This window comes from Orycteropus afer, unplaced genomic scaffold (genome assembly GCF_000298275.1).
Source record: "Orycteropus afer afer isolate SDZICR_OR568_19922 unplaced genomic scaffold, OryAfe1.0 scaffold00445, whole genome shotgun sequence".
In the NCBI taxonomy this organism is placed as follows: Eukaryota; Metazoa; Chordata; class Mammalia; order Tubulidentata; family Orycteropodidae; genus Orycteropus; species Orycteropus afer.
Genome location: NW_006922032.1, coordinates 2,233,633 through 2,245,353, shown reverse-complemented (window position 1 = coordinate 2,245,353; position 11,721 = coordinate 2,233,633). Strand labels below are relative to the sequence as shown.

Sequence of the window (11,721 nt, the reverse complement as noted above, 5' to 3'; positions counted from 1 at the left end):
AGCAACTTTAAAAACCTAAACCTAAACTCACTGCCACGAAGTTGATATTGACTCATAGAGACTCTATACGACAGAGTAAACCTGCCCCATAGGGTTTCCAAGACTATAAATCATTAAGGAAGCAGATTCCTACATCTTTCTCCCATGGAGTGGCTCATAGGTCTGAACTACTGACCTTTTGACCTTGTGATTAACAAGCAACCAAGAGCTACCAAGTTAAAGCAACTTTATCACCCTAAAACCTCATAAGCTTTCTTTTAGTTTCTTTCTCCATTTTTATCTTGGTTTTATATGAGTAATTGGAGGACTAACTAAATATCTTAAACCAAAAAAAAAACAAACTTACTACTGTCAAGTTTTTTCTGACTCATAGCGACCCCTCACTGGGTTTCCAAAGTGGTATCTCTACAGAAGTAGATTGCCCAGTCTTCTTTCCGAGGAGTGGGTTTGAACCACAAGTCTTTTGTTTAGCAGTCAAATGTTTTAGGCACTATGCCATCAGGTCCCAACTAAATATCTTACTTGTTCTTAATTATGTGTTGTAAAGGCATGCCATGTTGTTGTTGTTGTTATTGTTATTGTGTGCCATCCAGTCAGATCTGACTCATAGTGACCCCTCCTTGCGTTTCCCAGGCAGTATCACTATAGGAAGTAGATTGCCCCACCTTCCTTCTGAGGAGTAGCTGGTGAGTTTGAAACACCAGCCTTCCGGTTAGCAGGGAAGTGCCTCAGGCACTACACTACCAGCGCTATTATGCCATGTTAGTATAACAGAAATACAAATTATATATGTTTAAAAAAGTTATCATTATAATTGGTCTTTATGTTATAATAAGACTACCCTCTAGTTTTATTCCAATTTAAATATTTGAAATAAGCATTGTCCTTATGAATTAAAATTCAATTCTAAATATACAAAATATGTCATGAATAATTCTGCCTTTTTTTTTTAAGTCCTAATGGAGCCATTTTTTCAACTGAGATTTTAAGAATTTTCTGGTGCAAAGCTCATCAAACACATGGTAACCTGCTGTGGCCTAACATCTATGCAACTATTACTTTGCTCTTGGCTTTAAATAAGATTCCTTTGAAAAATAAGATATGGCATATTTTAAATGAATGAATATTACAAGAAAGGTCATTAGCAGTAGTAGGGAATTCAATCAACAATGTAAGAGACTGTGATTAAAGATTAATGTAAGTGTGGAGAAGCCATTATGATTCACATTAGGAAAAAGAAAATCATAGTACAAGAGCTCTAGGAACCTTGTAGTTTACTTAGAGATATTACATATGGCTTTACTAACCCATACAATGAAAATCAGTAGCCAAATTTCTCTGTCATGCTATTTTTTGTGTCTGACCCAAATTTCAGAGATATAAAAATTCAATACAGTTTTAGAATATATCATAAATAATGTACTACATTTACAATCAGGACAAATAAACTTCTAAAGAAAATACTATCATACTGAAAACATTTGGCAATGACCTATTTTACTATCTTCTAAAAAGATCAATACATGACCTTCAAAGGACTTTTGACTTATATGTGGTTGCATAAATGTACTAACAATGGTAAAATACATTTATTACTTCTTGTCTGTACTTGTATTTCTAAGATCTGAGATTAGTTCTTATATTTCTGTTTTTACATGAAGGAGAATATTTTGGGAATATTGATTCCATAATGATTTCTTGAGGATTCAAAGTTTGTTTGCAAAGTACATTTCTCGAAATTAAGGATATCTGTATACCTATTGCACACAGGAACTAAACCAGCAAGTATGTGGCAATTAGCAAAGTTTCTGTGTTAAAGACTATCATGGACTTCAGCTAATGAGTACTGTCATTCCTTTATACTTCGTTCTCTTATACTTACTTACCCATTATCAACCACCTTGGTGGACTATATGCATCCAGGAAAGAGAATAGGTAGGAGTCCATCATTGTTAGGCAACACAAGAAACAAAGACTAGTTGACTATTTTGAATATCTATGATGTACTATCGTTCTTTTTTTTTTTTTTTTTTTTTTTACTTTTATTGTGGTGAAAACATACACAATAAGACATTCACCAATCCTTCACTTTTTGGAAAGTACTACATGAAACAGAGTTAAAATAGCTTAGCTTTGGTTGTTTAATGGTGCCTTGTGTTCTAATCGGAAGGTACTTGTAGATATCCTAATAGTTGATTTTCAAATCATTGTCTTGGCTCTCTGCGGACAAAAATGTCTAAGAACAGTTCTGAATCTGACCTTCTGACAATCTAGAATAATTGGCACTACTTGCAATTCAAGTCTCTGCTTTTTGAGGATCATAGAAAAAGTTTGGCAGTCTAAAAGGAACTTAATCTTGTGATGTGTATCCAAGCCGTTTTTTGTAATGTCAAGATTAACACATTATTTAAATCTGCTTTATAAAATTTGCAATAATACATATTTCCAGTAGATGTCTCTAAAATGTTCTGAAGTAAAACAAGGAAAGTGTGGCTTGCTTTAATGACACAAAGGACAGGAATTTAAGTTCAAATAGTGTTAGATTAAAGAGGAGAGAAGAAAAACTACTTTGCAAATGTATAAAAAATAATCCAGAGCCAGCTTTGGTCAGATCTTCTGTATGGGAAAAAGATGTTTTATAAAGTCTATCAAAGATCATGTGAATATTGTAAATACACAACTATGCATAGTTATTGGAATAAACTGACTTCCAACATACATTATAAATACATAATAAATTTTTAGTCTTCCAAATGTTCTGCAATAATTCAATAAATAATAAAAAATTATAAATAAAATTTTAAAATACTTTAGAATTCAATAATTATGTAAATTATAAAATAGCTACTGTTACTAACATTTTGCTGTAGTGCCTAAGGCATCTGACTGCTAAGCAGAAGGCCGGCGGTTCAAACCCACCAGCAGCTTCTGGGAAGGAAGATTGGGCAATCTACTTCTGTGTAGATACCACCTCAGAAACCCAAGGAGAGGTCTCTATGAGTTGAATTGACTGGATGGCAGTGAGTTTTCAGTTCCAGTAAAATGATTTTAAAATGTTATTCCAAATAATAAGGAGCCGTGGTGGCGTGGTGCCTAAGGCATTTGACTGCTAACCAGAAAGTCGGCAGCTCAAACCCACCAGCTGTTCTGTGGAAGGAGGACTGGGCAATCTACTTTCGTAAAGATTTACGCCTCAGAAACCCAAAGGGGTCGCTATGAATCAGAATCAACTGGATAGCAGTGAGATTAGTTGTTTTTTTTTTTTTTTTAATTCCAAATAATATGAAATGAAAGTTGTAACATTTAAAAGAGAAAAAAAAATATGTTGCTTATATTTTAGCTATCTAGTTCTTCTCAGTACTGGTTAACACTTTCCTCCTTGAGAAAAAATATTACCTCCTATAAGGCATTTCTAGTCTGTTTTATTTGGTCATCATGTGTCTGAATCTGCTTGATCATGGTAAGTTTGTTTTTTTGTTTTCATAAGCATCTTGCTCGATAAAATTATGATACTTTTAGTTAAAAATAAAATATACTTTTATCTTTGCTGCACCAAATTGCTTATGTTAATTTACCCACTAACTTTCAGTAATTATATATATATGTGTAAACATTAGCCATGCAAGCATTCACTTTATATGCAAGATACTTTCATCTTTAACTGGAAGCCAGCATGTTACCAAGCCACACAAGAAGGTTTTCTGGCTCTAAGGGGGAAAGGGCAAACTTGCTCATTACTAAGTTACCATTAATGACTTCCTCCATATGTCCATATGTCTCAAAGGCCTGGAAGGAGAAAAAAGAAAATTCACAAATAAAACCTGTCTCATTAAAAAAAAAAAAAGAAAGAAAAAGAACTGAATAAAGAAGCTGCTGCTCTTGACACTTGACAGTTTTGTCTCTCTAAGTCCTTCACGCACCAAGGTCAGAGTTTCAATTGCAGGGGAATAAAGAGAAATTGTGTTGGGGAAAGAAGGGAAAAAATCCAATTTTTAAAACATATTGCATTTTTTAAAAAATATGAACTGCATAAAGATCTTTAAAAGTTATTTGACTCAAATAAAAACCCTCTGTCCCTGCACCTATCTCATCAAGAAATCTTAGAAAGACCCAAGGGGGGAGGAGGGGGAAGACTTAGAAATCTGCACCCTGTAGAACAAAGCAAAGGTCTGTACTTAAGGTGAGAGATAAGATAGATTGCCTGGAAAGCCTAGAATCTGTGGCAGTCCTAGTGGTGTGGTAGAGAATACATTTGGGAAGACAGAAAGACTGGTAAATGAAAAAATAAAAGCACATCGATCAACCAGGTTGTTTATCACAGGAGAGTAACTGACTCCACTGTCAGAGATCCTATCAGCACTTCTCCTCGGGTTAAACCCTGTGTAATAAATTGGTATGAATTCCAGTATTGAATTCTAGTCTACAAACAGAACTAGGAAAAGATAACATAAACTACTGCATTTGTGAAACCGGTCTTTCAAGTTTTTAGCCACCTTGGCAAGGATTCCATCCAATGGATTTCTAGGGAAAAGAGGTCCATGTGACAATTACCTCTCAAAGGCCTTTGTGTGATGTTTAATAGTTGTTCCTTAGTTTTTTTCAGAAGTACAAAGACCTCACCTAGTTCCTCAAAACCAATTGATTTAAAAATGACAATAGCTATGAATGAATAGAAGTTTTGTATAGACACACTTATAATCTCACTGTTTTTTCCCATTCAAAACTATATTTTTCTGATTATACTCTCTTACAAGAGAGAGCTCTGGTGGCATAGTGCCTAAGGCATTTGACTGCTAACCAGAAGGCTGGCAGTTCAAAACCACCACCCACTCCCAAGAAGGAAGGTTGGGCAATCTACTTCCATAGTGATACCATCTCGTAAACCTAAGGAGGGGCGGCTATGAGTTGGATCCGACTCCAAGGCAATGGTTGCGTTTTTGCGTATTCTCCTTCATATCAGTCTTTTTAAAACAAAAATATAGAATAAATTTAATTTTTCACATTTTACATGTATTATGTTTCCATATGATGAGTGGACCACCAAAGATCAGCTTATACAAGTAAACTAGATTCTTTTTCCCTTTCAATTTTTTTTTTTTCCTTCTGACAATTTTATTCTTTCTCTTTATTTTCTCACTTGTCACCAATTTTAAAATTTTTCTTAGAATTTTAGTTTCCATTTCTAATCTACTGATTTTCTGTAACACATCACTTTCTATTCTCCTATTTATAATGTAGTACTTTTTTCCAAATTGCATAAATAGTATTTATCCAAGATTCTTTTGACCCTTAAGTCAATAGAAAATTGGACTTTAATACTCTTCATTTGCCTCTTTTCTTGACATTTTGCCTTGTGCCCCTGGTTTGTTTTACTTCTTGTGCATTTAGGATCTTGCCTGGACTTGGTAGCTGAAACAGAAATATGATCTGATGAAGTGTTCCTACCCAAACAGAATTCTAGAAGACTTGAAATTAAAATAAACTCCCCCTTACTCCTTTGTGTGTGTGTGTGTGTATCTGCTTTGTCAAGCCTCAAATAGTGAAGGATAGAATGAAACATGATATTACAAACTCCACATTAAACATACAATGTAATGCTTCATACAGAGTGAGGTGAAAAGTCTAGAATATGATCATGTAACTTATTATAAAACTTCATATTCAAAATTTAACAACTGCTATTCAGTAACTTCAGTTCATACTGTTATTGTTGTTAGGTGCTATCAAATTGTTTTCTTATGCACAGCAGAAGGAAACACTGCCTGGTCCTGTGCTAGCCTCACAATCCTTGCTATACCTGAGCCCACTGTTGCCCCCACTGTGTCAATCCATCTCGTTGAAAGCATTCCCCTTTTTCCTGACCCTCCAATTTACCAAGCATGATATCCTTCTCTAAAGAATGGTCCCTTCTGACATGACCAAATTTAGCTGAGACAAAGTCTGACCATTCTTGCTTGCAAGGAGCATTCCGGCTGCACTTCTTCCAGGATAGATATGTTTGTACTTTTGGCAGTCTATGGTACTTTCAGCATTCTTTGCCAACACCACAACTCAAAAGCATCAACTCTTCTTCAGTCTTCCTTGTTCATTGTCCAGCTCTCTCATGCATACAAGGCGATTGGAAATACCATGGCTTGAGTTATGTGCAGCTTAGTGTTCAAGGAGACATCTTCAGCACTTAAAGAGGTCTTCTGCAGCAATATATAAATCAAACATTTTTCAATTTAATATTTTTACTTTACTTTTTACTTACTAACCTCATATTATCTATATTATAAACTATTTGCCAAGTATTATAAATCATAACACAAATCACTCATCATTTTGTTTTAGTAATTTCTAAATAATTTCTCATTTCTGAAAATTATTAATGTGCTCTTATTTTGATGTAGATGACACTAGTTAAATGATGTCGCACTTGGAGAGAGGATTTAACATTGGGAAGAACATTTCAACTCTTCCTTATCTGATTTAGAGCCACTGGGTCACGAGTTCATAATGTCTCTTAATATCAGTGATTGTCATCCTGTTAGAGTGTCTATTAAAAAAACCCACTGCCATCAAGTCAATTCTGACTCATAGCTACCCTCATTGCGTTTCCAAAGTTGAAAGTAGATTGCTTTATCTTCCTTCCACAGAGGAGATGGTGGGTTTGAACTGCTAACATTCTAGTAGCATTCAGATATGGTAGGCACTGTACTACCAGAGCTTATGTATTAAACCAAACTCACTGCCATCAAGTCGATTTGACTCATAGAGACCCCTCCTTGGGTATAGGAGGTGGTATCACTACAGAAGTAGATCACCTTATGTATTAGGCTCTACTAAATTAACAATTGTGTTCCAACTTTTCTAGCCCTCACAATACTGTCAACATGTGTCAAAATACACATGTAATATTAATAAATCATGAAAATTCTTGTAGGAATGTCCCATTTGATTAATACATAGAGCTTTGTAAATGTCATTTGGCCAAATTCAGGACATCAGATGTAAAAGGAACTTAAACATTTATTGTAGATTTTTAGTTCTGTCAAATAATTTTCATTTTCATATTATTTATTAGAAAATGTATCAGTTTGCTCATATTTTTATAATTAATTGCCTTTCTTTCACATAGTATATATACACATACAGTTTTCATACCTGTCATTCATCAGTTCTCTCTCTCTGTCTCTCTCTAAATGTCTCTCTCTGTCTCTATCTCTAATCTATGTTCCTTGTATGTTTAATGTATCTCAGTCTTTTACTTGATAAAACATCTATCATTATTTCAGCAGAAATATTTGAATACTATAACTTATAGTGCCTAATTTTATCTCAAATTTTGTTTAGATCTCCTTTATAGTTTTCTTTCTCCCTAGTACTATTCTAGCACCAGTTATTTTAAAAAGTCAATACATTTTCATGTAGATAATGTTCATGGGAAACTTTTTTTAAAAAATACTAATGTGTGTTACTGTATTATTAATGTTGTATTAAAATTTCTTTCCCTTCTGGTGTTTTGATATCAAGAGAAACCATTAATTTCCTCCAAAGTTTTGATTTTTACATTTTATATAAATTTTAAAAACATGAAATACTTGTGTGATATAGTTGAAGCTTCATTATTTTATTAAATTATTAAATTGACTTTTAAGTTATCTAAAAAAGCTTTCTCATTTTATTATATTATATAAAACTATTTATAAAACAGATTTTCACTGATATATTTATATCATAATTATGTTAGATAAATTTATAACACTTTTCTTTTCTGAAATACCCTATGGTTTTAAAATATATTATAGATAGTACTAATAATTCCAATTGCATTTTCCAAATACTTTTTATTTATATTATTAATGCTTTTTACCATGTTTTTGTTAACTATATTTGAAAATTTTTATTGCAAACACTTATTTTGTAAAACTGATTTCATTATGTGCTTTAATATTTTCCTCTTGATGATTGACCTTTTTTAAATTTATACCATGAGCTTTAAGAGAATGTAAATACCATTATGATGAGAAAGGAATCAGTAATTTCAACTTTAAATGATACAGATTTAGAGAGTGCTTGCATCTAATATATGTATATGTATTATATATATAATTTGTATATAAACATATATTTATAATTTTTGTTGAAAATCAAGTCAATTTTCATTCTCAGAATACAAATGATTTGTTTTATTTTTTATTGATTTTATGTCATATCAAAAGATCTTCCAGAGTAGTGTCTTCACAATATTAAAAAATAATCCATGAATAGGTTCATTATCAATAAAATTTCTACATTTTTTCCTAATCAAAAATTTCACAATCAGATTGGGTCTCAGCCCAACAGTAGAAAGGCCTACATGCCGAATACCTACTGCAGGGTGATGTACTGACATACAAGAGACATCAGAGGGGCAGCATTCACACAGAGGGAAAGCTGGGCAGACAAGAAAGCATAGGTAAGAAGGGTACAGGAAGGGGCAGTCACAGGGAAGAGAGGGGAGGAGAGTTTTTCTATGCTTGGGAATTGTAATCGAGGTGTGAAATCAAATTCGCATGAACGGTTGAATGTAAAACAAATCTGCTTTGTAAATTTGCACCCAAAGCACAATAAAATTCTCATTAAAAAAAAAAAAACCTCACAATCTGATATATGAAAATAATTCTTAAAATGTATGTCAATTTTTGTCTCTTTTTCAGTGTTTTATAAATAAATGTATTATATGTATTTTTAAATTATAATTTTAAAATAACTATGCCCTTAGAACAATTAGCATGTACTAACATGTAAACTGAAGGAAGCACAAGCAATTCTGAAATCCTCGTAACTACGTAAATTATAAATGATGACAATCTGGTGATTCTACTGAAACAACGAATGCTTCATAAAATCTATGCAGTGCAATAATCTTGTCTGTCAAGACATAAGCCTAACGAGCTATCAGTTCTGAAAAATAGTTCTCAGATATAGCAATTCCATTCATCATGTATGCTACATGCATCCCTTTATCATGTATCCTGCTGTGATTTACTTGGACTAAGTATATTATTATTTTTACAAGTAATTCATTTTATCAGTGTTCTAACAACTTTGTGGGTTAAGTTAGGTGAGACTTGGGAAAGAGAAGTTAAGAAGGCCATGAAAACTTATCAGGTTTTTCATTCTTACAGTTCCCAGAGGCAGGGTGCCACAGCCCACCCTGGCACAGGTACACACAAGGGATTGCACCCAGGTACAAGATAGCAACAAGTTGGAAAAGTAAGAAAAGACTCAAGTATGTTAAACAGGATAGGGTTAGCTAGTGTTTTGGTTCTCTATTGTTGTTATAACACAAAGACCACAAGTGGGTGGCTTTAACAAAAAGGGATTTTTTTCTCCTACAGTTTAGGAGGCTAGAAGTCTGAGTGCTGGCTTTAGGGGTTGGGTGGAGGTCCCTTGACCTTGGGCTTCAGCTCTGCCTCTTGCTCCCAGCCCATTGAAGCTGGAGGCTTCTCTTAACTCAGGCAGCTGCTGGCTGCTGAGGCTGACAAACGCATGGTTGACAAATAAAAAGGCGCAGTTTCAAGATTAACAAGCCACACAGCAGGCCACCGGTTCAACTCCAGAAAAAGTCCCAAGATCGCCAGACAATATGGCAGGCCACTGATGACTTGGACAAATGAAGGATCCAGATGTGCCAAGAAGCTGGAGACTTTTCTCAAAGCAACTCTTTATATGTTGGAAACAAGCCACATCCCAAAGGCAGCTAATGAGCTTTTCACAGCAGATTCCACCATGGAGTTGATTATACCACATTCAATCTCATCATGGGGAATAACTGCATCCCACTGCCCAGCTATTCAAAACCACAGTCCAGCCAAGTTGCCACACAGCTTTAACTACCACAGCTAGGTTTCCCAGACTTCTGGAGATTAGGCACTTTTTAATAATTCTGCAGGCTCAGGGGGCAGAGGGGCTGTTCCCTAGTTGTTTAGTACCTGTCCCTGAAGTGATTATGATACATATATAGCGAACCCAGAATGGATTGGTTCTAGTAAGGATCTCAAAACTGTGTCAAGATGTCATTCTAAGAAAAATAGTATTTCAATCAGTTATTGCACTTTACTATTATATATTTGCTAAAAGTTATGGCTGTATTTCAATATTTTAACAATTGGTAGGCACTACTGTTGCATAATCATGCTGGGAGGTACAAATGATGAAGCAATCAGCTACTAACGAAAAACCTAGCAGCTTGAGTCTAGCCAAAGGTGCCTCAGAAGTATGGCCTCATGCTCTACTTACAAAATAATAAATCACTGAAAATCTTATGAAGCACAATTCTACTCTGATTCACATGGAGTCACCATGAGACAGAATCAACTTGATAGCAACTGGTTTTGGTTCATTGGTACACACTGTTCTTGTTATGTGCCGCGAAGTCGAACCCGACTCATAGCGACCCCGCTTTGGGTTTCCAAGGCAGTATCACTATGGAAGTAGATTGCCCAACCTTCCTTCTGAGGAGTGGCTGGTGGGTTTGAACCACCAGCCTTCCAGTTAGCAGTCAAGTGCCTTAGGCACTACGCTACCAGAGCTCCTCCCTTGGTACACACTAGCTAAATACAATCTTGAAGTTAGTGTATGAAATGTGTTGTTAGATGGGAGTGAAGAACAGCTTAGCTTTGGAGTAGAAGGGGGATTTTATTTCTGAAATATGCTAATATTGTCAGTAAGAACTATAAGATTATAAGTGGACTCTAGATTTGATAGCTGTAAAGGCAGCACAAACACTCTTTATATGTTCAAGCTTAGCGGTACCTCTGTAAAGATTTTGTGTGTAACAACAGAGTGACATTATCTAGAAAGAGTATCAGGAAAACTGAAAAGCATCTTTCATCCCCATCCCACTTCATTTATACTTTATAACAGCCACTTCTCTATGAAATGGTAGGAAACCCAAGGTTTTCATTAGATTTGTTTTAATAAAGTATGTCTTCAGAATATGACTTTGTAATCAACAACAACAGAAAAAAAAAAAATTCACTACCATTGAGTAGATTTCCAAGGCGGTATCTCTATGGAAGTAGATTGCCCAGTCTTCCTTCCGAGGTAGGAGCTCTGGTAGTGTAGTGCCTAAGGCATTTGATTGCTTACCAGAAGGCTGGAGGTTCAAACCCACGAGCAACTCCATGGAAGGAAGGTTAGGCAATCTACTTCCGTAGTAATACTGTCTTGGAAACCCAAGAAGGGGTCGGATCTGACTCCACGGCAGTGAGAGAGAGAGAGTCCTTTCGAGTAGTGGCTGGTGGGTTTGAACTGCCAATCTTCTGGTTAGCAGTCAAATGCCTTAGGCACTACACCACCAGAGCTTATCTGTTGTTACCAACAGACATAGTTTAAAAAAAAAAAAAAAATCTATCAAGACTGAGTTCTGGATTGTACTTTTAATATGAAAATGATGTTTTCTGATTTATATCAATGAATTTACTTATTAGAATTAGAAAATGTTGCAATTTGTTCTAAATACGTGGTTCTTAACCAGAGTCACACATGAAAATCATCTGTGGAGTTGAAAACAAACAGACAAAAAATTGCACCTATTCCCACTCCTCTAAAATAGATAGACTGACTATGAACCTTCAGAGAGAGGAATGGAAGGGCCATCTGTGAAGATGGGTTCAAAGCTTTGCAAGTGCTTCTGATTTCCATCTCTGATTGAAAATCACTGCTGGAAAGGACTGTTAAAAAAAAAAAAAA

The 11,721-nt window shown here is 34.9% G+C and overlaps 1 protein-coding gene across 1 annotated transcript in view; it reads left to right on the top strand.

The window, feature by feature from the left end:
* MMRN1 (multimerin 1) overlaps nt 1-11,721 on the top strand; it is a 104,685-nt gene that overhangs the window by 48,789 nt on the left and 44,175 nt on the right. The window lies entirely within an intron of this gene.